This window comes from Atta cephalotes (genome assembly GCF_000143395.1).
Source record: "Atta cephalotes unplaced genomic scaffold scaffold00020, whole genome shotgun sequence".
In the NCBI taxonomy this organism is placed as follows: Eukaryota; Metazoa; Arthropoda; class Insecta; order Hymenoptera; family Formicidae; genus Atta; species Atta cephalotes.
Genome location: NW_012130084.1, coordinates 5,341,308 through 5,347,019, shown reverse-complemented (window position 1 = coordinate 5,347,019; position 5,712 = coordinate 5,341,308).

Here is a 5,712-nt window from a genome sequence, read left to right as displayed (position 1 = left end):
AAGGTTTTCGAAGATGCAGAATTGGAGGCATTACTTGAGCAAGACTCGTGTCAAAATCAAGAAGAATTGGCACGATCATTGGGAGTGATTCAATAAGCCATTTCAAAACGCCTCAAAGCCATGGGAATGATTCAGAAGCAAGGAAATTGGGTGCCGTACGATTTGTAAGCCGAGAGATGTTGAACGCGTTTGTTTGCTTGTGAACAGCTGCTTGAAAGGCAAAGACGGAAGGGATTTCTGCATCGCATTGTGACTGGGGACGAAAAATGGGTTCATTACGATAATCCCAAGCGCAGAAAATCATGGGCAGTTCCCGGCCATGCTTCCACGTCGACGGCCAAATCGAATATTCACGGCTCCAAGGTCATGCTCTGTATTTGGTGGGACCAGCTCGGCGTGTAGTATGAACTGTTAAAACCGACTGAAACAATCACAGGCGATCGGTATCGAATGCAATTGATGCGTTTGAGCCGAGCATTGAAAGACAAACGGCCGCAATACAACGAGAGACACGATAAAGTGATTTTGCAGCATGACAATGCTCGACCCCATGTTGCGAAAGTGGTCAAGACATATTTGGAAACGTTGAAATGGGAAGTCCTACTCCGCCGTATTCTCCAGACGTTGCTTCCTCTGACTATACTTGTTTCGATCTCACTTGTTTCGATCAATGACACGGCCTGGCTGACCAGCACTTCCGGTCTTATGAAGAAATAAAAAATTGGATCGATTCGTGGATAGCCTCAAAAGATGACCAGTTTTTTCGACGCGGGATTCGTACGCTACCCGAAAGATGGAAGGAAGTAGTGGCCAGCGATGGACAATACTTTGAATTATAAATGTATAACCAGTTTTTTACAATAAAGCCTCGAATTTCGGAAAAAAACGGCGGAAGCAAAGTTGTACACTTAATAGTAAATATACATGATAAGTATAGCATGAGGATATGCGATGAGGACTGCGCCTGGTGGCAGTGGTGGCAGTGGATCGTGCTCGGAGGCGGTGATCAATTTCCCACAACATAATATTCCCTCACACTCTCGTGACGTCATTTCTCTCGCCTAGTGTCGTCACCTCCTGTGACGTTATCCCCTTCTCCCCGCGGGCCCTCTCACGCCGCGAGTATCCCGCCCTTCCCCTCAGAGGATCCGAGTTAGAATCCTCTTGTTTACCTACTCTCGTAATACTACAATTTTCGATATATATTCTAGCTCTTTTAAGGTTAAACTGTGCAGATCATCTGACACGACAAAAAACATTTTGATTACTGATCGATTTCGCTCTACGCGGCTCTGTAAATAGGCTTGGGATATCGTTTTCAATATTTTGTGGAAAGAAAAAAATGTTCGTGCGTCAATCGCATAAAATCAAAGAATCTCGATAATAAAGTGGAAATAAGTAGATGATAAATAGACGCACAAGCATAGCGACATGCTATCAACTTCTATGCGCTGTCATCTGTGTAACCGTCAAATTGCGGCAAAACGAACATGCTGATAAGACTGTTGGAAAGTCCATATGGCGTACGATTCGAGAATTGTGTATTCGAAATCGCTGCAGTTAAAATATCGATACCAGACTAATTTGTTAGCACCGAAGAAATCGGCTATTTTACGTTTACCAATAAGTCATTTCATCAAACAAGGCGTTTCCGAATTCCATTTTTATCTTTGATGACGTGGCATGCAACAAGCAAGATGCGATAAGACAGTACTTTGCATGGGACGACACGCGGACGTTGACTGCTTCTATCTCTGTTAAACGTATGCAAAGACACCGAAGTATCTTATACGCGACAATGCAAATTTGTTGATTCTGTTCAAACAGGATGGTTCCAATCTGAAATGATCATATGAATACTGATATTCTACGAGGATTTCAGCGATTTGTGTCTTAAATATTGACAGCAAATGTATGGATTTCTAGTGATGACAAGGACAGCTTATTGATGGGCGATACAGAAAAGGATTTAATGACTTTGCGGTACCGTGATGGGATCAGTCATTGATACGTTGACATGGATAACGGCAAAGATTGTGAGAGAATCGCTAAGGAAATTGCGAAAACAAGCGATTCGATTCGCAAAAAATACCGCACTTTGAAGACTGGTAAAATGGAAAAGGATTTCACATTGAAGAGATACGTCAAAAAAACAACCTTTAAACAGGTTGTCGAAAATACCATTGATTCCTATTATGACTGAAACATTCTTTTTGGGAGAAGACGAGGAACCAAACTCAAAAGAAAATAACCAAGTGCTTTGTATGAGAATCCCCAGGTTTTCACGCCTGTGAAAATCTGTATAGGATTCTCATATAGTATTGAGTCAATTGAAAACCGTACCATCCACTTTAAACGAAGTGTCTGAAATACAACTCATTTATCATATGGCCACGCTCCCTCCGTCAAAGAAATTTCGAGGTTGCTGAACCGCTCGTAACATCCATTCGACATCTGCTTCAAACATCCGAGGGACAAGAAAAATTGCATGCAAACTATGGTTCGTTGGGATAGATATTTAAAAACGGTCCTGAGCGATAGAAAGTCATCAACATAGACGTCATGTATGGAGTTTATTTCAACGATGAGGGAACGATACTCGGTGACAAACATTTTGCACAAAAACGATGATATAATTAAAAGGAAAAAGATATGATGGAACACCAGGTTTGTACAAGTTAATTTTCATGAAATTTTCCAACGAAAGTATCTATACAGATGATAACGTACAGACTTATAAGAGCATTCTGCTGACAAACGCTCATCGTCGCGATTATATCCCGCATAATCAAGTAATGGGCAATAAGGGATACAAGTATAAGAACATAATAGCGCCATTAATGTTGGATAAAAATGTTGGAACGGGAATAAGCAAAAGAGTGAATTTACGCGATGACACTAAATGACAACAAGAATTAACTATATCCATTGGGATCCCAACGAAATTGTGAATCATCTACAATTGCTCGAAGCCTCGCGCTAGGTGAGTTACAATAGTCACGACAACGAGATTCTATCCATTATCGAGAAGTTTCACGAAGCCGGTTTGATTATAAATTAACCTCGTTCTACACACGTCATTCAGTCGAAATCGCAATATCGATCAACAAGTTTGGACCATTGCTTGGAGAAGGAAGCGAATTGCACTATCAGTGGCGCGAATTGCTCAACTCAAAACTTATATGCGTAATAACGCTCTTTGCATAGCTGCAACCGACTTTGATGCAAAGTCGCGCAAGATTCAATGATTAGCGCTACCAGTGAATTATACTGATGCAGCAAACAAATAATATGTGCAGCAGGATGTTCAAGATTTGAAAGATCATCTGAACGAAATCGAGAGAAAGATTATCATTTTATAATGTGCAAGTTATGCTAAATGAATTTAAAAATACGATTCGAGAAGTGCACCGTGTCAAATAATTATTTGCAATGTCTGAGAAACGGCTGCTGGTTGATGAATTGCATGCTCCAGCGAGAAGAAATTTTCCGTGAAGACACGTCATAGTACACGGATACAGTGACCTGTGGCAGGCGGATATGGTCGAAATACGTCCTTATACATGATTCAACAGAGGTTACACTACATTCCCACTGTTATCGACTGCTGAGTAAATACTCAAGGGTCGAGCCGCTCAAAAACAAGATCGCAAACAAAGTAACGAATGCAAAGATAATTCGAGACGATGGAAGATGTCTAAAAAAATTGCATATTGACAGAGGAAAGAAATTTTATATTTCGGATGTGCAGAACTCTTGAAGAAGTACAACGTCAGTCATTATTCTACGTATTCCATAATGAAGACCTCGGTCATCGAATAATTTAATCGTACATTGAAAAACGACATGTGGACAATTTACGCACAATGGAAATTACAAATGAATCGACATCTTGCCATGTCTCGTATCAAATTATAACACGCGCAAGCATCGAACTATTGTATGCATTCCGTCGACGTTACCCCTGCCAAGCTCTTAAGGCTTCTTGACTAGGCACAGCGACTATTGGAATCAGAAGTGAGGAATGACATATTGATTTATGTTGCATGCCATTTTTTAAATAAAAACAATTTGGATGAAACGAAATGACAAGATTACTTTAAAATACTTGTAAAAATCGATGAAAATTGTTCTTTCCTCCCTCGACTGAGTAAATGGCACGTAAAGTGAATCTATATTCGGGCAAAAACACATGATCCGACAGCTGTTGAAATAACATATAAAATTCCAAGATAACTTTATTAAGTTATCATCGATAATTACGACTTTGATAAGTACAACACAAATCACAATTAAGCAAATAATAACGTGGGCATGCAACATAAATTTCATCATCAAAACATCACTTTTCCTATGCCTATAAGTTCGGCCATTTATCGTGCAGCGTTGTAATACACAAACAAGCACGAACTCATGTCTGCGGCACGCCGAGACTGCCGAGAGTGAACAAGACAGCGAACTTCTTCTTACACAAATCACTTGTTTCACGAAAATGCTTTTTCGGCAATCTCGGCCGCTCGGCGGCCCTAGATATCAATAAGAGGCAGCAAGCATTTTAAATAACATATAAATAATTAATAAATAATAGTAATAAATAAATAAATAATTAATAAATTGTAATAATAGTGTACCCCTCTCATTAATCCAGAATAGTATAAATCATGTTAAAACACAACAATTTACGAGATATTTAATTGTGTTTACGAGATATTTATGATTTTTTATGAGCATTATAAGTATACTCCTTCTTCATAAACTCGAATAGCAAGAATAGTCCAGTAGAAGTAGAATTTTACCGGCAAAAGTTATAAATCAGCAATTCTTTTCACGAAAGTCTCAAAAGACCATCAGAAAAAAATGCGTATATTTGAGACACAAGATTTGTGAAGAAAATATGCGAAAAAAATTGAATAGTGCAAAAAGCATGCTTATAAAATGAAAAATATTGATTGTACGAAAAAAAGTTAGTATAAAAAATATAGATATTCGAAATAACTATAAAATGAGACATGTAACTTTAAAATCGATTTATTAGTTCAGTAGAAAAAAATTAAAAAATACCGATAAAGGATTTTTTCCACTCGTTCTCTGTTCATGAAGATTAAAACGCAAAGCTTTGAAGTTCTCATAAAATGTAACCCTCGTAGTGACGAACAAATCTAGTCCTGAACAAGCTTGAATTATTATTAGTTTTTGCAAAAATTCACTTGTTCCACTGTCTATGGAAAACTTAATTTCTTCATTCTTTGAGCAGTCATAGAGCAATTTACAGGAGTGATTTTTTTTTTCAAGAATTGCATTATATTATCACATATATTTAATAACAAAATGATTTTTTGTAGTTCAACTATTATATTGTATAAAACGACTTTAAAAAGTGAGTATCTTTTTTATAAAAAAATGGAAATAATTACGTTAATATGCATTATATTAAATAAGTGTAAAGCATTCGACATTTGACATTTTTCTACAAATTAAAAGAAAAATTACTTTCCTCTATTATCAAAAGCCGAGATAACAATTTTTTTTCAAAAAAAATCACTGTAGTTCTAATTTTTAAAATTAAGAGTTCTGTCTGACAAATATTTGTCAAGAAAGAATTGAATTTGAAAAATTCTCGAATTTTTTGCTGCCGAAAAAGTTTGTTTAAAATCATGGAAAGTTGAAGGACGCGAGCGAGGCGGAGTGAGGGAAGCCGGCGCGCAGTCGAAT